The sequence below is a fragment of the Schistocerca americana genome, chromosome X, assembly GCF_021461395.2.
Source record: "Schistocerca americana isolate TAMUIC-IGC-003095 chromosome X, iqSchAmer2.1, whole genome shotgun sequence".
In the NCBI taxonomy this organism is placed as follows: domain Eukaryota; kingdom Metazoa; phylum Arthropoda; class Insecta; order Orthoptera; family Acrididae; genus Schistocerca; species Schistocerca americana.
In genome coordinates this window covers 188,741,199-188,763,884 of record NC_060130.1, presented here as the reverse complement: position 1 = coordinate 188,763,884, position 22,686 = coordinate 188,741,199, and the positions used below count along the sequence as shown (strand labels likewise).

General features: G+C 45.0%; 1 pseudogene; it reads left to right on the top strand.

Moving 5' to 3' along the window:
- The first annotated feature begins 16,546 nt into the window (after positions 1-16,546).
- On the top strand, positions 16,547-16,664 carry LOC124557383 (annotated as a pseudogene).
- The last annotated feature ends 6,022 nt before the right edge of the window (positions 16,665-22,686 follow it).

Here is a 22,686-nt window from a genome sequence, read left to right as displayed (position 1 = left end):
CTCAGCACTACCAGCCGGATGGAAACCAAAGAGCTGTTCATCCGATGTGTTGTGTGTTTCTCACATACGATGTCTGGCTCAAAACAAACGCGATTGCTAGCATTAACAACCTTCTGTCATGACAAATAACCTGAGATTGATTTTCTTACCCAATGAAAAATCTGTCAACTTAGCGACAGCGAATAAACGTAGTATTACAGATGTGTCTTTGTGCTCTGAATTCGTTCTTCCTGCGGCTTAAAACATTTCGAGGTGTGTGCGAGGATACGCCGGATGTCCATCGATTTTGCCTACCGCGTGGCACAAGAACACGTGTGTACTAAACTGGTCGTCTTCAGGCATTGACATAATCGATTTTCATGAAATGATCAGAGCCTTAGGATACAGTTCCAGGCTGAAAAACAAATGCCCTCTAATGTGCCACGGCTAATACACTGCATGACAAAAAGTGAAGCACGAAGAAGAGGAGGAGGACATTAAATGAAACTTCAGGAGTTGAAAAAGTACACTACTGGACATTAAAATTGCTACACCACGAAGATGACGTGCTACAGACGCGAAATTTAACCGACAGGAAGAAGATGCTGTGACATGCAAATGATTAGCTTTTGCCGGCCGATGGTAGCCGAGCGGATCTAGGCGCTTCAGTCTGGAACCGCGCGACCGCTACGGTCGCAGGTTCGAATCCTGCCTTGGGCGTGGATGTGTGTGATGTCCTTAGGTTAGTTAGGTTTAAGTAGTTCTAGGTTCTAGGGGACTGATGACCTGAGATGTTCAGTTCCATAGTGCTCAGAGCCATTTGAACCATTTCATTAGCTTTTCAGAGCATTCACACAAGGTTGGCGCCGGTGGCGACACCTACAACGTGCTGACATGAGGTAAGTTTACAACCGATTTCTCATACACAAACAGTAGTTGAGCGGCGTTGCCTGGTGAAACGTTTTTGTGATGCCTCGTGTAAGGAGGAGAAATGCGTACCATCACGTTTCCGACTTCGATAAAGGTGGGATTGTAGCCTGTCGCGATTGCGGTTTATCGTATCGCGACATTGCTGCTCGCATTGGTCGACATCCAATGACTGTTAGCAGAATATGGAATCGGTGGGTTCAGGAGGGTAATACGGAACGCCGTGTTGGATCCCAACGGCCTCGTATCACTAGCAGTCGAGATGACAGGCATCTTATCCGCATGGCTGTAACGGATCGTGCAGCCACGTCTCGATCCCTGAGTCAACAGATGGGGACGTTTGCAAGACAACAACCATCTGCACGAACAGTTCGACGACGTTTGCAGCAGCATGGACTATCAACTCGGAGACCATGGCTGCGGTTACCCTTGACGCTGCATCACAGGCAGGAGCGCCTGCGATGGTGTACTCAATGACGAACCTGGGGGCACGAATGGCAAAACGTCATTTTTTCGAATGAATCCTGGTTCTGTTCACAGCGTCATGATGGTCGCATCCGCGTTTGGCGACATCGCTGTGAACGCACATTGGAAGCGTGTTTTCGTCATCGCCATATTGGCGTATCAACCGGCGTGATGGTATGGGGTGCCATTGGCTACACGTCCCGGTCACCTCTTGTTCCCATTGACGGCATTTTGTACAGTGGACGTTACATTTCAGATGTGTTACGACCTGTGGCTGCACCCGTCATTCGATCCCTGCGGAACCCTACATTTCAGCAGAATAATGCATGACCGCTTGTTGCAGGTCCTGTTCGGGCCTTTCTGGATACAGAAAATGTTCGACTGCTGCCCTGGCCAGCACATTCTCCAGATCTCTCACCAACTGAAAATATCTGGTCAATGGTGGCCGAGGAACTGGCTCGTCACAATACGTTAGTCATTACTCTTGATGAACTGTGGTATCGTGTTGAAGCTGCATGGGCAGATGTACCTGTACATGCCATCTGTTTGACTCAATGACCAGGCGTATCAAGGCCGTTATTACGGCCAGAGGTGGTTGTTCTGGGTACTGATTTCTCAGGATCTGTGCACCCACATTGCGTGAAAAAAAATCACATGTCAGTACTAGTATAATATATTTGACCAATGAATACCCGTTTATCGTCTGCATTTCTTCATGGTGTAGAAATTTAATGGCCAGTAGTGTGTGTGATATTACTTCAGTGATTACAATACCGAGTCAAATTTACAAGGAACTTGGTAATATGACCTCTCTCATTAGTAATACATTGCATTCTCTCTGGCCTGGAAGAATGCACTCATTCGGTTCGGGCAATGTGTCGTAAAGCAGGCATATCCCCTCCCGAGCAAGCTGGCTCACAGCTGCTGTAATTGGTCCTCCGTGTGCTGCATAATACCACAGAGACGGAGTTGACGTCCGTGCTGGCCGCAACGGTGTTCTATTGGGAGAGATCTAGGCGTCTTTCTGGCCTTGAGAATACCTTAACATCACGCAGAGAGTTCATAGTCTAGTGCCACTTGTGAACGAGCATTGTCCTTTTGAAAAATGGCACTACGATAATGTCCCTAAGAGGTAACACGAGGGGATGCAGAAAGTCCGTGACGGACCGTTGTGCCGTCAGAGATTTATCAGTCCCTGCCACCCGTGACCTGAAGCCGTAACATGACGCTAGGAATGACGCCGCTGTGGCTCTCCAAAGAATTGGAAGAATGGGACCCCACCACAGGCCCAGGTCGCCGCCACAGTCGCCAATTGTGGCCACCCAGGATAGTGCAGAAACACGTTTCGTCGCTGAACACAATGCGACGCTATTTATCAGCAGTCAGTGCTTCAGTCATGCCACCACTCCAAGCCCCGGCCTTTGTGTTGTGGTGTAAATGACGGCTTATGCACGGGGCGGTAATTCCCTAGACTGGCAGCTTATAGTCTCTGACCACAGGTGCGGAATGAGAGAGAATGTTGTAGGGAGGCCCATCCTTGTTGTCGGATAGCAGGCACAGCTGTGAAGAGGTTCCCATGTGCTTCTGGTGGCCACACGTGGAAAACCGGAACCTTGATGGCGAGTATGCCTGCTCTCACGTTCCCATGCACACCAATATCGGACCACTATCACATATGAATGCGTCACAAAACTGGATATTCCACGACTCTACCAGCCGGGCAAATGAAGGCATCACAACGAGCCCCCTCTAAGGCTGTCAGGTGCTGTCAACACATTGTCAGTCGAGTACGTGGCGTCTATGCCTCCTTCACGGTGACCACTCTAAATAAGACGCAGTTGACACCCATTATACAGGGTGATTCAAAAAGAATACCACAACTTTAAAAATGTGTATTTAATGAAAGAAACATAATATAACCTTCTGTTATACATCATTACAAAGAGTATTTAAAAAGGTTTTTTTTTCACTTAAAAACAAGTTCAGAGATGTTCAAAATGGCCCCCTCCAGACACTCCAGCAATATCAACCCGATACTCCAACTCGTTCCACACTCTCTGTAGCATATCAGGCGTAACAGTTTGGATAGCTGCTGTTATTTCTCGTTTCAAATCATCAATGGTGGCTGGGAGAGGTGGCCGAAACACCATATCCTTAACATACCCCCATAAGAAAAAATTGCAGGGGGTAAGATCAGGGCTTCTTGGAGGCCAGTGATGAAGTGCTCTGTCACGGGCTGCCTGGCGGCCGATCCATCGCCTCGGGTAGTTGACGTTCAGGTAGTTACGGACAGATAAGTGCCAATGTGGTGGCGCTCCATCATCTGAAATATGAATTGTTGTGCTTCTTGTTCGAGCTGAGGGAACAGCCAATTCTCTAACATCTCCAGATACTGTAGTCCAGTTACAGTAGCACCTTCGAAGAAAAAGGGACCAAAAACTTTATTGGCTGAAATGGCACAGAAAACGTTCACCTTAGGCGAGTCACGTTCATACTGAGTTGTTTCCCGCGGATTCTCAGTGCCCCATATACAGACATTGTGACGGTTGACTTTCCCGTTAGTGTGGAAAGTTGCTTCATCACTAAACACAATCTTTGAAACGAAAGATTCATCTGTTTCCATTTGAGCAAGAATAAAATCACAGAAATCGATTCTTTTAATCTTATCAGCTGCAGACAGTGCTTGAACCAATTTCAGACGATAAGGTTTCATAACTAACCTTTTTCGTAGGACTCTCCATACAGTTGATTGTGGAATTTGCAGCTCTCTGCTAGCTCTGCGAGTCGATTTTCCTGGGCTGCGAACAAATCTTGCTGGATGCGTGCTACATTTTCATCACTCGTTCTCGGCCGTCCAGAACTTTTCCCTTTGCACAAACAGCCATTCTCTGTAAACTGTTTATACCAACGTTTAATACACCACCTATCAGAAGGTTTAACACCATACTTCGTTCGAAATGCACGCTGAACAACTGTCGTCGATTCACTTCTGCCGTACTCAATAACACAAAAAGCTTTCTGTTGAGCGGTCGCCATCTTAGCATCAACTGACGCTGACGCCTAGTCAACAGCGCCTCAAGCGAACAAATGTACAACTAAATGAAACTTTATAGCTCCCTTAATTCGCCAACAGAGAGTGCTTAGCTCTGCCTTTTGTCGTTGCAGGGTTTTAAATTACTAAAGTTGTGGTATTCTTTTTGAATCACCCTGTATATCCTACCAGGCCTGATAACAACACTAATCACGAACAGCACTAACGTACTCTAGTGACCTTTCTACCTGCCGTAGAGAATTTCAACTCTAATCATTTAAGTACCTGCCAGCAGTGTTACATTGACATCCGACCATTTCTTCTGCGTACTTGTTTTTTGTCAGGTAGTATAGTTGCTTATTAACGTGAGAGTCTCTTACGTTTCTTGTTGGAGTTAGTACATACACTTGGCATCACACTCAGTATTTAAAACTTTTTGTGACTGGATTGCTGAAGTTTCTAAATTGCAATGAAAAATGGCACTGAAAAACTTCCAAGAAAGAACCTACGTTGCCTGCAGTTGTTTGAAGATGTACTACAGTAACGGGTGCACGTATTGATCTAACCTATTCTGAAGTAATTTATCTTGGGAATAGTTGTTAAATGGAAGCTCTAAGTATGCTGATCTTCCCTCTTCTCTTTATTAGTTACTAGCTGAGAAACCCAGCGCTGCCAGGGTATTAATTTAATCCAATCTTATGTTAGTCCACCTCCAGCTTTCTCCTCTTTCTCACTCTCTCTTCCTCTCCTTGCCCCTCCCTCTCTCCATCTCCTCGTCCCCCCTCTCTCTGTCAACCTGCTCCTCAAAATGGTTCAAATGGCTCTAAGCATTATGAGACTTAACATCTGAGGTCAACAGTCCTCTAGACTTAGAACTATGTAAACCTAACTAACCTAAGGACATCAAACAGATCCACGCCCGAGGCAGGATTCGAGCCTGCGACCGTAGCAGCCGCATGGTTTCGGACTGAAGCGTCTAGAACCGCTCGACTACAACGGCCGGCTATCTGCTCCTCCCTTTCTCTGTCCATTTTCCCTTTACACCTCTGTCCATTACCTCCTCCCTCCTCTAATTTCATCTCCTCCTCTCTTTGTCAATGCCCACCTCCCCCTTTCTCTGTCTATCTCCTCCTCCCCCCCTTCTGCCGCGCGCAGTGGCCGCGTGGTTTGAGGCGCCATGTCACGGATTGCGCGGCCCCTCCCGCCAGAGGTTCCAGTCCTCCCTCGGGCATGGGTGTATGTGTTGTTGGTAGCATAAGTTAGTTTAAGTGGGTGAAACGTCCCCTTAGAAAAATTATTCATGACTGTGCTTAAACTGACATACAATATTTTTAGCGCAACGCAATCTGACTTTCAAAAAATCCCTACAAAAGAATGGCCCTAACTAACATTAACCTATACCTTTCATGAATCACTTACCTCACAAAAATCTTCGTTACACGAACTACTGCAATACAGCGACCACTGTGTCATCTGGTATCTCACAGAAACTACTTCAAATAAGGAATGTCTTTTCAAGTAAACCAAAATGTTCCATTAAAATCTCATTAGCAGTATATGTTCTGAGTATGTAAGCCGTATATTCGTTATGTAATCATGCAACTAACAAGGAAGAATGTACAAATAACAACACTGTGTCGTATGTTCACTATAACAATGCATTCGTAATTTCTGTTTAAATAAATTCTCTTGGTTCTTCACTGGATATTTAACTTCAAACAGTGTTGCATCTTAACAGATTCTAAGTCTGACAAAGCATACTAGTAATGTGAAGTGAAAAGTTTTATGGCAAAGACAAAGTTAAAAGGCAGATTATCTATCAATAAACGGTTTTACATGTGAAATTTGGTGTAAACCATTACTCTTCCTAGTACGCAGAGTTTCAGCTTCAAGCAATTATCATGTTGTATACGTCGGTAAGGAATGCTAAAATTTTTCTTAAGGTTAGCGTCTATGTTATTTTTCTCTGAGCCAGCCGGCGCACGCGGCTGCCTGCGGTGCGAGTCATTGTCTGTTCCTTTGTTGGCGCGCGTCGTTATTGGGATTAGGAGACCTAACTTCTACAAATTCACCTTGTCGAGAGTGCCCTGCTCTGTTTGACTCCCGCCAGTTCTGATGCAATTCAGGTTTGTCGTTACGATCATATCGTCTGTCGTCATGTCGGTAGATTCCACAGTTTCTTTCTTGTCGGTCACGTGGTGGAGAATTTCTCCCTGAATCGTAACTGCGCGTTAAACTGTTGCGTCTGAAGTTATTCTGTCTCCAGTGATAATAATTATTTTGGTTCCCATATTGTCTGTTTCTCTGATTGTCTCTGTGATAGTCATTACCACGGAGAGGTGATCTTTCCCTGTAATTATTACTACTCTGCCAACGGTTGTCATACGGGTGGTGTCTGTTTTGGTCACGATTTACGTTGTAAGAATAGCCTTGTCGTGTATTATTTCTGTCATCGCGGATTTGTGACAGCTGTGATCTGTAATTGTTGTGCTCCTGTTTTCGCGTTCCGCGATGGTCAGTGTCAATTTCCAGTACTTATAACAGTCCCTGAAAAGCTACAATGTCGTCTTTGCAACGTCCTGCTAAAATAATATGTCGTAAATGTTCAGGCAATTTGATTAAGCAAATGCGGATGAGTTCTGAGGGGCTGTATGGGTTTGAAAGATACTGACTCTTATGCAACATGTCTTCAAAATATTTCATAAGACTGGAAAATTCAGATTGTTCGAAACGTTTCATCATTATGATGCTATGTTTTACTCGGTCTTGTGTAGCTTCAGACCAATACGCTGAGAGGAAGGCATCATAAAATTCTCCTTCACTGTGACAATCGTGAATGACCGATCGCATTCTTGCATCTGGTTCATTCTCCAAGTAACCACACATAAATTCTAACCTGTGCTCCAATGACCAGTTGGGAGGAAAACAATGAGAGAATTGATGAAGCCATGCTTGTGGATGAATGTCGTTGTCAGAATTCTTAAATGTTTTGAATTTACGTGTAGTAATGAACAGCTTATAGTCAAAATCATTTTGTCGGCGAGTCGCACATCGCTCATTGTTACTTCGTTTCGGCGGTTCCTTCTCAAAATCCAATGCACCTTGCCAATTTCTTTCATAATTTCCGAAGTGTCCTGTGTTATTATTTTGTGGTTGTTCCGTATTTCTATGTCCCTCTTCCCGTACTGGAGCGCGAGTGTCCTCTGAAATATGTAATTCTTGTATTACTTGTGCCAACTGTTCTTGTACTTCCCGGATTTCTCTTTTGTACAGTGTATTGATTTGATTTTGATTGTGTTTAAATTTTCTAATTTGTTCATACTCTTCAGTGTCCGTGAAGGCTACAGGTCTTGTGTCATTCAGATCTTCATCTAACTTTGTAGATAAGTTAGTGAACTGATCTGAAAGTTCGGCTACTTTATCCGATAGTGAAACTATTTCCTCAGTGTGTCTTTCTGAACCAAGTTTCAGGGTGTCCATTTGTGTTGAAATCATATCTACTGTGTCCTTTAAGTTTTCCTGAGTTTTTGCAAGTTGCGTAACCGAATCGGTAGATGCAACTGAGTCAATTTTAGCTTGCAAGGTGTCGTGATTTTCATGAACAATAGTTTGCAGTTCTTTTATGGCTGCTTCGTGATTCTGTAATGCATTTTCATGAGGCGAAAAAATTGGTTGAAAATGCTCACAAATTTGTGTTTTTACGTCATTACAGACTTTTTGACATTTCTATTCAATGTTATGTAACTCAGTAGTTAAATCTTCACGTGTTTGTTCAAGTGTGGTGTCTAACTTCCGAAGATTTTGTTCCATTGTGTCTAACTTTTGAAGCTTTTGCTGTGTTTGTCTTTGATTTTGTTCCATTGTGTCTAACTGTTGCTGTGTTTGTCTCTGGTGTTGTTCCATTTTTTTTTTTTAAGATTTTGTCCCATTTGTTTCTGATTTTGTTCAAGCGTTGTGTCTAGCTTTTGTAGCCTTTGTCCCATTTGTTGCATTAACTGTAATAATAGTGCACTGGTATCTGAAACATGTTGCTCAGTGCTATTCGGCAGTGCATTTGAACCGGCAATATTCGCATTTTGAAAAGCAGAACCTTTGAAAAATTATACATGACTGTGCTTAAACTGACACACAATATTTTTTAGCGCAACGCAATCTGACTTTCAATAATCCCTACAAAAGAGTGGCCCTGACTAACATTAACCTATACCTCTCACAAATCACTTACCTCACAAAAATCTTCGTACTCGAACTACTGCAATACAGCGAGCGCCACTACTGCCAGCTAAATAAAAGATTCTAACCACTGAAGGCACTAACTACAGATAGGCATTGTTAGCAAATGAAATATTTTGATAGAGAACAAACAATGTATTTACCTTAATAGTGTTCAAAAGTCATAATATATATAGCAGTTCATGACATCCAGTCTTACAAATTTACTGTCTCTGTCCAGATCATCCGCTCTCAAAACTCCATCTCTCTCCCCACATCCACCACTGCTGGCGGCTCACCTCCAACTGCGCAACGCTACGCGCTGTTAACAGCCAAGTGCCCAACACTACAACAGCAAATTCCAACAATGCCACCCAGCCACAGACTGCACACAGCACAGCCAGTGATTTTCATACAGAGCGCTACGTGGCGGTGGCGTTACCAATATAAGAACCTAAACAGCCTACTTACAAGGGACATGTACAGCACAAAAGCGGACAGGCCAACATCGTCTGTCTGACAGAGACCACCGACAGTTGAAGAAGGTCGTAATGTGTAATAGGCATACGTCTATCCAGACCATCGCACAGGAATTCCAAACTGCATCAGGATACACTGCAAGTACTCTGACAGTTATGCGGGAGGTGAGAAAACTTGGATTTCATGGTCGAGCGGCTGCTCATAAGGCACACATCATGCAGGTAAATGTCAAATGACGCCTCGCTTGGTGTAAGGAGAGTAAACATTGGACGACTGAACAGTGGAAAAACGTTGAATGGAGTAACGAATCACGGTACACAATGTGGCGATCTGATGGCAGGCTTTGCGTGTGGCGAATGCCCGGTGAACGTCATCTGCCAGCGTGTGCAGTGCCAAGAGTAAAATTCGAAGGCGGTGGTGTTATGATACGGTCATGTTTTTCATTGGTTCGGACGGAGATAGGGTTGCATCCATTGTCGTTTCGCGTAGCACTATCACAGTACAGGCCTACACTGATGTTTTACGCATCTTCTTGTTTCCAAACTGTTGAAGAGCAATTCGAGGATGGCGATTGCATCTTTCAACACGATCGAGCACCAGCTCATAATGCACGGCCTGTGGCGGGGTGGTTACACGTCAGTAACATCCCTGTAATGCAGTGGCCTGCTCAGAGTCCTGACCTGAATCCTATAGAACACCTTTGGGATGTTTTTGAACGCCAATTTCGTGCCAGGCCTCACCGACCGACGTCAATACCTCACCTCAGTGCAGCACTCCGTGAAGAATGGGCTGCCATTTGTCAAGAAACTTTCCAGCGCCTGATTGAACGTAAGGCTGTGAGAGTGGAAGCCGTCATCAAGGCTTAGGGTGGGCCAACACCATATTGATTTCCAGCATTACCGATGGAGGGCGCCACGAACATGTAAGCCATTTTCAGCCAGGTGTCCGGATACTTTTGATCACATAGTGTAAATAAAAGTGAATTCAACTATCTTTTTATTTTAATTTAAACTAAAATAGTATTAGCCAATTTAAACAATAGCACCTAACATAACTAGCGGTAACAAATATGGGAGACATGTTTGTGTATTAGTTTTGTCAGAAGAGAATGACACAATACAAACATTTTCTTAACGTTAATATTAAGCTTCATTGCTGTTTCACCCCTTCCAATCGACATATTCCACCCAGAAAATCAATGTGACATTTGATAACAATTTTTTTCGACTGTGGAAAGCATTTCTACGGAAATTGACTGAGAACATTATTTCCAATTGCTCTGTGTCATTTGAGATTTATCACGAGAGCTATATGCTTAAATTTCAGTCATTTGTGCATTGTGAGTTTGCGTCGGCGCGTTTTATGAATTGCTTTAAGTATGACTGGTATGTAGCACGATAAGCAGAGCAACAATCAGGACAATTTCTTTCTCCACCGTGATTCTGTCTAAATAAAACTAGTAATTACTGTGAAGTGCCTGAAAGTATTGATTTTTCTTTTATCGCGTGTGTCTGGTGATTTGAAAATGTTTGCTTTTGTCAATCAAATGATACTTCGCTTTATTGTGTGGACAATGGGAATAAACAAGGAATTGTTTCATTGTTGGTAAAATATACATTATGAAAAAACTGTCGAAAGAGCTGAGCTACAGAAATTGTCATAAAATGATGTATGTGTAAGAAATAATTCATTTGAACAAATTAAAGTCACGATTGATAGAAGGCGTCTGTAATATAACATCAAATACTGCCTTGATTTATTTTCCCCTGCTAGTCACTTTTGTAACAATTACGTCCGCAACAGTTTAGCTGTCGGCGTGAACTGCCTCATATTCAAAACAGATACGTGAATTTTTTTTTTATGCCTGAGGTGCTTGAGATTCACGTGTTCACTCTGGCTATTCGCATTCAGAACTGATACGAGAATTTTTTTTTTTATGCCTTAGGTGCTTCAGATTCGCGTGTTCACTCTGGCCATTCGCACTATGGGGCGCTATGCTCTCTTGTAACGGTTGATTACACGCTGTGTGGGAAGGGTTCTACAAACCGCCGTTACGAGCGGTTCTTTGTGCGACAAAAACGAGTAAATTCAGCAATGTTTAAAAAATACTTGGAGTGCGTCTTAGCAGATAAAATTTTGACAGTGCCTTTCTTTCGTTGTACTCTTTTTGCGTTAAAAATTTCAGGATGGGCCGTTCTCTTGTAACATTACCTGAGGACTCTGCGAGAAATAAGTCGGCTGTATGACGGATCACACGTGTGATGTGGTCCACCCATTCCTGGACCTGCCTCGGTGTTCAAACACAGCCAGTCTGCTGAACAGCGTCCAGTATGCTCTGCCAATTATCCATCTTGGCACCTTCCTGTCAAGGATTGCTCCATCTGGTAGGTGAATCCAGAATGGGAAGTGATCACTGCAATGAATGTCGTCAGTAACTTCCTACCGAGCAGAATCTACGAGGGCTGGGGAATAGAAAGAGAGTTCTATGGCTGAGTATTACCGCTTAGCACCGTTGAAATGAATTGGATTACGCGTGTTGAGGACGTACAGCTTTTGCGATACCATGAGGCTCTCTAAAACTCGATCATTGAGTCCCATAATACAGTTTAGGCATTGAAGTCTCTCAGCAACAAAAATCGTCGGGCGAGTTGCTGTATAAAATCTGCGAACACCTCAGATAGCAGAATCTATCGCTTCCCGTGCTGGTAAATACAGAGGGGATATGATTATTCTTTGACCCATATGAACTTCAACTGAAACTGTTTGCAGGTCAGTAACCAGCGATAGAGCAGAGGAGTGGTGCCTAAAGCCATTGTGGTTCCACTGTAGTATGGGGGGCAGTTATATTGGTGAGGTTTTTCTTTCACGCTGTCTCTCTATCGGGATGGGGATCCCACGACGCATGGAGTCTTGGTCTGGAGCCTAAATGTTTGCTCCAGGCAGACTTGGTATTCCATTGTCTACGAAGCTGAATCATTGGAACTGTCGGATAGAGTGGCACGTACATGATCTGCTGGTTTACAATCTGTCTGTTTCTGTGGTCGATCCTTCCGGTTTGGTTTGTTTGACGAAGGAGTTTTGCGATGAACGTCCGTGGTAGTGACAGCGGCAGTGCTGGACTGCATACTGGAGTCGGAGCATTGAAGTGCCGGAAGCTCTACAATATGAGCAAGCGTGGCCTTTCTTTATGTTCTGGAAGGAGATACAGGCTTCGTAATGACAGCATCGTTGCAGCTGTACGTGTATGCGTGGTTATTAGTGCTAGCACTATGAAACTCCGTTTGTGCAGAGGCATTGGCTGCCTGAACAAGCTGTTTAAGAGCTGAACCAAACGAAGCAGTGAAAGCAGAAGGTTGCAATTTTTTAAGCCGCCGTACGGAATATGCTTCATTGTTTTTAGCTGTTGTACCTTCCTTTCTGCAGTCTCTACTCCAGCAATTAACACACTTCCGAGGAGACGAGTAAATGACGCTTTCGAGGACGGCCTTATCTTACTTGCCGTAAGTTGCACGCTGTAGTGCTTTCCCAAAAGCGCTGGCATTTAAAATAGTGCATTATGTTGTGTATATTAGGCCTGAGGTTTAGGCAAATGAAACCTGTCTTGATACGTTCTAGAAACGCTGTGCAACTGAACGTAAGAACAAAAGAGTCCGATTTCCCATGTCCGCAATCTATCCCTTTCGCGATATTTTGCACTTCTCGATCACATGTTCTTGAGCCCAGTTATCCTTCAGTTCTTCGCTACAAATATCTGTAATATCCCTGTATAACACAACATCTTTACTTCAGTTGAAGGGCCGGCCGGTGTGGCCGAGCCGTTCTAGGCGCTTCAGTCTGGAACCGCGCGACCGCTACGATCGGAGGTTCGAATCCTGCCTCGGGCATGGATGTGTGTGATGTCCTTAGATTGGTTAGGTTTAAGTAGTTCTAAGTTCTAGGGGACTGATGACCTCAGATATTAAGTCCCATAGTGCTCAGAGCCATTTGAACCATTTTTCAGTTGAAGGCGATATGAATGTCAGTTTTGATGGCATATTCCCCGAGGAGTTTAGCTGTTTGCATGTTTGTTGCTTGCTGGAAACTAGATGCTTCAACCAAAAGTGAACAAATCTTCAATCGCTTAATAGATTTTAAGATACCAGCAATGCCATGTAAATCCTTTTGCATGTACACTGACGGAAGAAAGTAATATTGAGTAATGAAGTTTCGGGAATACGTTTGTCTGAATAAGATATTTGAGGGGGGTAGGACGTCAAACGGGACGACTTAGAGCGGGAGAGACACCACAGGAATTTTTAATTTCCACTGTCTATACTTTTAAAAATAAATTCATAAAACTTTGTCAGAACGACCAGAAACGTTCCTGGATTTACACTTATAGTGGTGGAAGTTCAAAAATATAAGAAAATAATTTATTTTTTACATTTGTATTTCACCTTTTGTTCACTTACCATTGGCTGCATTTGTTGCTATAGGTACACTTTTCTTCATAAGTAAGGGAGGTTCTTCGATGAATTTTGCACAGCATACAAACCTTACTTACAGGTGTATGTAACTCTAGAATTTTCCAAATATATTAAAAACTGTGGTAAAAATTGAGCTAATTAACTATAAAATTTGAGTTTTTTCTGAACATCAAGTTTAAAATGTAACAGCACATTCATTTTTTCATAAATTAAATAATTTCTAGAATTTCATACACCTGTAAGTATGGTTTGTACGCTGTGCAAAATTCATCGAAGAATCTCTCTTACTTATGAAGAAATGTGTACCTATAGCAACAAACGCAGCCAATAGAAGTGAAAAAATGATGAACTTTCACATGTAAAAAATTTATTTTGTTATTTTTTTGAACTTGCACTGCTATGACTGTGAATCCTGAATCATTCCTGGCCATGCTGACAAAGTTTTATGAATTTTTTCGTAAAAGTGTAGACAGTGGAAATTAAAATGTCCTGTGGTGTCTCTCCTGCTCCAAGACAGCCCGTTTGATGTCCTAGCCCCCTTAAGTGATAACCATTGCAACACCAGAAGTTAATCTAAGCGTAAGGTAAGCTATTGAAAATGTGAAATTCTGGTATGTTAATAACCGACGCAACCCCCAGAGTGTTGAATGCAAGAATGCATGCGTTGTGTTGTATAGTTGCCGGGTGTCAGTATGTGGGATGGACTTCCGTGCCTGTTGCACTTGTTCACTCGATACAGTGACAGTTAATGTTCAAATGATTCAAATGGCTCTGAGCACTATGGGACTTAGAACTACGTAAACCTAACTAACCTAAGGCCATCACACACATCCATGCCCGAGGCAGGATTCGAACCTGCGACCATAGCAGTCGCGTGGTTCCGGACTGAACCGCCTAGAACCGCTCAGCCACCACGGCCAGCACACGACAGATCGAATCACCAGACTAACGTACAAATTTGCGGTTAAGGTGCGTGTGGTGACCGTTAGAGTGCTGCTGGTGTCATACGAAATCGCGCCCCAGACTAGGTCCAATGTGTCTAGCATGTAGACAGGTCGGTCGCAGGCGCTCAGCTGGTCTCCTTCTGACCAACACACGCCCATCACTGGCACCGCGGAAGAACCAGCTTTCATCAGAGAATACAACAGACCTACACCCTGCCCTTCAATAAGCTCTCGCTTGATACCACTGAAGTTGCAAGGATTGGAACACAGGCGGTACCATTCCAAAGTACCGTCATCCAAGATGGCGACGATGACGTCATCCAAGAAAGCGGCTGTGACGTCAGCCAAGATGGCGGATTTTGGCGGGAATTTTGGCAGAAAGTGCCACGCCCCCTTCCCCCCAGAAAAATGGCACGAAGTTCAAATTCCTGCAGGATAATGCACCACACCACTCTTATCTCTACTAAACACAGAAAATAGCGGGAAAAAGTACTTCTCTTTATTATTTAACCAATGTGTTCTCCACTGGGTCTGGACTCCAACTGGCTTAGTTCATATCGTCGCCACCAGAGGACGCCACCGTGACGTCAGGTGATGACGCAAGTAGCGTTATTCAAGATGGCCATAGCCATTATGTTCACCACGCGCTACAGAGCCCAACTGGCTTATTTCATATCGGTGCCACCAGAGGGTGCTCTCCTGACGTCACATCACTACCCAAGTACCGGTATTCAAAATGACGGCACCCAATGTGTTCAGCGCGAGCTCCAGAGTCCAACTGACTTAGTTCACATCTTGGCCACCAGAGGGCGCTACTGTGAAGTCAGCTGATGACACAAGATCGTCTGCTCTCTCTCTCGTGCGCGTTATAACCGGACACGTGAGTGAGTGACCGCGAGTGAGTGACCGCTTACATCACAGTCTCAAGCCCGCACTTCTATACTCGCGCCGGACGTAGTCTTCTGTAAATATGCTAACGAATTTAACTGAACACAAGTGACACCGACATCGCTCATCTAGTCTATCAATTAACTAAGTACTTAATTCCATTTCAAATTTAATCATATTCAATAAGTCAATTTACAATTTCAGTATTCAATGAACAAATGAGAAGTTCCACATTTTCTCACTATCAGCACGGTGTTCATTCATGACCTAGCACCCCCACCCCTACAATGCTGCACTCCTATTAACTGCTGGATTAGTCACGTCATTCGACTTCATAGAACCTAGGACATGGAATCAATTTTTACCAATGCCACATCCACCTGGACTTGGAATCAAATAGTCAAAGTCTCCACCACGATTCTCAACCCAGCACCACGCCCCCTTACCGCCCCATGTTGGCGGGCTAACGTGTGCTAACGTGCACTAACCAGTACTAACCTGCACAGCGCATGACATCTTCCAGGATGGTGGCGCGAAATGACGGGAAAACAGTTCTGAACACAAGCCTTTATTTTGCAGCCCGTGTCTCCACCACAAGATTCACTGTCCAACTGACATAGTACACATTACTGCCATCAGATCGTACTGTCGTCCCTCCTATGACCTAATCCCAGATGGTGGTCTGTAGGGGCGAGAATTATGCTAAAATAATTCAGGCTGCGCTAGGCTGCTTGGCCGGCCAGTGTGGCCGAGCGGTTCTAGGCGCTTCAGTCTGGAACCGCGCGACCGCTACGGTCGCAGGATCGAATCCTGCCTCGGGCATGGATGTGTGTGATATCCTTAGGTTAGTTAGGTTTAAGTAGTTCTAAGTTCTAGGGGACTGATGACCTCAGCAGTTAAGTCCCATAGCGCTCAGAGCCATTTGACCCATTTAGGCTGCTTGGGAGAGTAAGTAAGGAGTCCACTCTATTTACTTTCGAACATTTTATTTAGAGATTGAATATATTTATCACACTGAGGCAAAACACTCTCCATCTTATGCTTGCGGTCACAATACAGTCTGAAGACACGCAAACAACTCCTAATTTACGCAAACAATTTAATTACAGACATTCAGACTCCACCTAAACAATTCAGCAAAGTTGTGTCCAGACGCCAACCCCCTTGCCACAGTGTTAACACCGGTTCCCGTCAGATCACCGAAGTTAAGCGCTGTCGGACTGGGCTAGCACTTGGATGGGTGACCATCCGGTCTGCCGAGCGCTGTTGGCAAGCGGGGTGCACTCAGCCCTTGTGAGGCAAACTGAGGAGCTACTTGATTGAGAGAAGTCGCGGCTTCGGCCCCTGAAACTGACATACGGCCAGGAGAGCAGTGTGCTGACCACATGCCCCTCCATATCCGCATCCAGTGACGCCTGTGGGTGAGGATGACACGGCGGCCGGTCGGTACCGTTGGGACTCATGGCCTGTTCGGGTGGAGTTTAGTTTAGTTTTATGTCTAGACACGCTCAGTACTCGTAAACTGCCCAAATAACTCATAGCACAGCCTACACCTCTGCTCGCAAAATAATTCAATCAACACCCCCAAGCACCCTCCGCCAACCCCTGTCCGGTAGAGCACACAGGCAGCCCCAACGACGCGGAGCAGCCATCAGCTGTCAAACCTCGCACAGGCCCCCACCCGGGTCCCGCAACCATGAAGCGGCCACATTTCATTCATACTTCATTTCTTAGAAATGCCTATCCAAATACGTGTTCACCTAGACACACGTGATGACGTTACCGGGCCGGAGCGCAGCCGCAAACTATCCCCGAACACAGGCGAAATTTGCGTCTGTATAATACCCTTGTACCCAAGTCACAGAACTCCAAGGCGCAGTCTCATGCTCGAGACACCTCAGGCCAGCATTGTCTTTACCATGGATGGCAGAATAGCGCCGCCTGCTTCCATCTAACGGAACATACGTGACGTGTTCAGATGTGTGTACCTGCCCCAACATGGTTCACGCCACGTCTCCAGCCGAAACGTCTGCGTGGTGGCTCGCCATGTAACAACGTTCCCAATGTTATTCTTACGTCACATGTCTTTGTAAAAAAAAATAATAGCCAACTCGACCTCTCCTGAATTGTATATTCTCTCAGAAATAGTTAATGCTAGATTTCTACACTCCTGGAAATTGAAATAAGAACACCGTGAATTCATTGTCCCAGGAAGGGGAAACTTTATTGACACATTCCTGGGGTCAGATACATCACATGATCACACTGACAGAACCACAGGCACATAGACACAGGCAACAGAGCGTGCACAATGTCGGCACTAGTACAGTGTATATCCACCTTTCGCAGCAATGCAGGCTGCTATTCTCCCATGGAGACGATCGTAGAGATGCTGGATGTAGTCCTGTGGAACGCCTTGCCATGCCATTTCCACCTGGCGCCTCAGTTGGACCAGCGTTCGTGCTGGACGTGCAGACCGCGTGAGACGACGCTTCATCCAGTCCCAAACATGCTCAATGGGGGACAGATCCGGAGATCTTGCTGGCCAGGGTAGTTGACTTACACCTTCTAGAGCACGTTGGGTGGCAAGGGGTACATGCGGACGTGCATTGTCCTGTTGGAACAGCAAGTTCCCTTGCCGGTCTAGGAATGGTAGAACGATGGGTTCGATGACGGTTTGGATGTACCGTGCACTATTCAGTGTCCCCTCGACGATCACCAGTGGTGTACGGCCAGTGTAGGAGATCGCTCCCCACACCATGATGCCGGGTGTTGGCCCTGTGTGCCTCGGTCGTATGCAGTCCTGATTGTGGCGCTCACCTGCACGGCGCCAAACACGCATACGACCATCATTGGCACCAAGGCAGAAGCGACTCTCATCGCTGAAGACGACACGTCTCCATTCGTCCCTCCATTCACGCCTGTCGCGACACCACTGGAGGCGGGCTGCACGATGTTGGGGGGTGAGCGGAAGACGGCCTAACGGTGTGCGGGACCGTAGCCCAGCTTCATGGAGACGGTTGCGAATGGTCCTCGCCGATACCCCAGGAGCAACAGTGTCCCTAATTTGCTGGGAAGTGGCGGTGCGGTCCCCTACGGCACTGCGTAGGATCCTACGGTCTTGGCGTGCATCCGTGCGTCGCTGCGGTCCGGTCCCAGGTCGACGGGCACGTGCGCCTTCCGCCGACCACTGGCGACAACATCGATGTACTGTGGAGACCTCACGCCCCACGTGTTGAGCAATTCGGCGGTACGTCCACCCGGCCTCCCGCATGCCCACTATACGCCCTCGCTCAAAGTCCGTCAACTGCACATACGGTTCACGTCCACGCTGTCGCGGCATGCTACCAGTGTTAAAGACTGCGATGGAGCTCCGTATGCCACGGCAAACTGGCTGACACTGACGGCGGCGGTGCACAAATGCTGCGCAGCTAGCGCCATTCGACGGCCAACACCGCGGTTGCTGGCGTGTCCGGTGTGCCGTGCGTGTGATCATTGCTTGTACAGCCCTCTCGCAGTGTCCGGAGCAAGTATGGTGGGTCTGACACACCGGTGTCAATGTGTTCTTTTTTCCATTTCCAGGAGTGTATATGTCCCAACTTGTATGCACGGAAATTCCTACTCTAACAGAACCTCCTTACAACAATAATAACGATTGCAGTCATCCCAGCGCTCCTAACGTCTTTCCTCTCCAGATTTCAACATACGCAAGCGTTCCCTCCGCTATGTACAGATCCCTATATCCCAGCACAAACGATGTCAATGAATCAAGCATTCTGACTTGCTCTTATCGAATTTACACGCCAAATTACTTATGCCGCCAGTACCGAAGCAGCATTCACCTATTCTTTCATGTGCTTTCAGCCATTATATGACACAGATCGCTAAATTTCATTCACAGCTAAACCCGCAAAATTGCCTCCACATTATCAAATACATACCAGACTCACAAGAATATTGCAAGCCAGGAATATATTTACCACTCTAACTACAGTTAAATATTACTATTCTTGCTACAGTCTGACACCAATCAATGTACAGGTAATCTCCCCTCTTGACGACTGTACTTCACTATTTATAACGAATATAATTTTCCACTTAAAAATTCTCACTCATACCCTCGTCGTTAACAATCTGCTCAATCTATACATCTCTCACGATAGTAAACACAGTCATCCTCTCTAGTCATGCCATAATATAAACCATACTAACTTTACAGTGCAATATATACACATTTTACACAATGTAAGCCACACTAACTTTACAATATAATATATACACATTTTAGACAAACAGTGCAGATATCATTAATATCTGTACAGCACCCGAAAAAATTATCGTATGGCTACACTCACACCGGCTATATGTTACGATGCTCCCCAGTCCTAGCGAAGCACCATCAGCCTTTTCTTTCTTTCTACTGACGTGACATTCAGTGGTAATAAACTACTTTACACTGATCACCACTTCACACCGACAACTAAACCTCGCAAAGTGCCATACATATTGTCAAATATGTAAACACACCTACTTATTTACACTCTCTTCCCACTGGGGCCAGAAACTTGAATATTAGCGAATGAAACCGATCTCCAACTGAGCAATACATCAACATGTACCGCATCGATCTAGTAAACACACAATTCATATCCTACACCATACAAACTTACCCATTTTACATCAGAAAGCCCTCAGTGAATCGAAGTCACTCTCAGAACTGATGTACAAAGACAAACTCGTTTCCCCATCGGTACAAACGGGCTACTCTTTCTGGTCTGGACCTGCCTGCTTCCTTGCATTTCTACAGACATCTCCAGACTCCGGTATTACATGAACACACCTATTTTCACCATAATATTATATCAGTTTCGCCGTACTTCTCGATATCAAGCACACAGCAGTAGCCTGCCGATCGCTCATGCAACATAATCCCGAAGATATACACTGGAAATTATTTCTCTATAAACCCGAAACTTTAGCTACATGGAGCATGCGCTAGACCACTGAGTAACTAGAAACACACACATTAAAAATCATATTTCCACCCGCTAATACTGATCTCGCAGATGTAACACATTCCAACTCATCCCTATAATTTACAAGCCAACTAAGGTCTTTCCCATGTCTAGAGAACAGGCAACCATGTCTTCCACATGCCAGATGCACACATCACAATCGATCTTCTCTCAATTTAATAAAGGCGCCGAATGTGCAGAAGGAGTGAACCGAACAATTTACATGGGAGCTAATAACGCTCCACTGCAAACGCACCATCTTCTCAAATTTCCACTTGATCACGAAAACCGCTCAACACATACTGAGTATTAGTTCGCTACACAGTCGTGTAGAAGACTGCAAAGTTAACTCTTACACATTACATGGGAGATAATAACACTCCAACAGGCCTCTGCATTCGAAGACTGCTGATGTTATCAATACCAACACAAACTTTGCATACATCGAAACATTCTAGAAGACCGCCACATATATCTTCTATCATTGTACTTACAATTAAATCTTACGATTGTCGTCTCAATTGAACAGCATTCGGCAATGAGCGAAGTATCGGAAATACACCCCGCTGAAGGCTGTTGCTCTGGAAATGGAAATACCTGTACCTTCCGTACTACTGGACATATTCTTCCCTTTGCCATCACAGTACCCCAAGTCAAATCCATACCCACCTTACCGTTTAACATAGTCATTTCCTATACACAAAAACAAACTTTATAAAGGTCATGCTCAAATGCGAACATATCACGCGCCCAGCACTAAATACTATGTGTAATATTTCGTCAATAACTGTTTGCCTACGATACGAAATAATACTGACCGAAAATCAACGATCCGTGTGCATCTCTCTTGCGTTCTTCCTGCAAGTCCTACCACTCTGTCATAGACATAATCGACCAGATGTTAAAGAAAAAACACGATCGCAACGACTACTGCATGTTACTGTCACAAGCGCCCTTAGTTCTACAGGTGCGCACTAGTATCCATGTTAAATGCTATACCCTCTTTACAAATCGAGGTACGACATTACCTCTGAATGAGGCGGTGTTTTCAGGACAACTACCGTGACGGTGATCGTACGAATACGTATTATCAGCCAATGATGCAACCTCATCATAAAATCAATGAACTTTCAAAGTGATTCTGCTAAGGGACGTGGTATGTATGAGGTATAAGCGACTCCCTCACACCGCCCCAACTAGAAAATTCTTTAGTATTTGCAACGCATTCTGTCTCGAGACCATATCAGAGGTTCCGCGATATATCCGCCGTGTTATAGGTGATGACTGATTGAGAAGGAGCACAAACAGTAGTAGTAATAGTAGTAATAGAAGAGGATGTGCCGATTGAGGTCACAAGGAGAAAAAATGTACACTAGCTTCCCAGATCTCTAGTGTTAGAAATTATGCCCATCATTTGGAATCAGGTCTTTCCATTCAAGCACATACATGCATAGCCGGCCGGGGTGGCGGAGCGGTTCTAGGCGCTACAGTCCGGTACCGCGCGACCGCTACAGTCGCAGGTGCGAATCCTGCCCCGGGCATGGATGTGTGTGATGTCCTTAGGTTACCAGAATGAGATTTACACTCTGCAGCGGAGTGTGCGCTGATATGAAACTTCCTGGCAGATTAAAACTGTGTGCCCGACCGAGACTCGAACTCGGGACCTTTGCCTTTCGCGGGCAAGTGCTCTAGGTAGGAGACGAGATACTGGCAGAAGTTTCGTCCTTAGGTTAGTTAGGCTTAAGTAGTTCTAAGTTCTAGGGGACTGATGACCTCAGAAGTTAAGTCCCATAGTGCTGAGAGCCATTTTTGAACTTACATGCATAGGCTCATACCCACAAGTGAATCATATTTCTTGCGCTCTCATATCTGTAAACGAGTCACCTTCATCGAACCTGTCTGCTACAGTAAAATTACAACCTGGTTCTAGTCACCCCCTACACATCTTGCAGTCGCACCCATTTCTATAGCTTTCCACAGGTGTTTGTTCCAATTTAAGTGAGAACTGAGCAGAAGTCGGAGAAAGACATATCCACCACCTTCTGCAACTCATGTAGAAACAGAATGGACCTGAGTTACTGCAACAGGACCGTATTTTGACCATCCGGTGGAAATGCGCGCAATATTGTACGTCCCCAAACTAGATACAAGTACTACAGATCACTATCCATTCAAATCAATCAGCCCAACATGCTACCATCATTATTCTCTACCCTCCCAACATCGAAAAATTACGCACTATAAAAGCTCATACGATTTACAAGTCATCCAGGCATCGA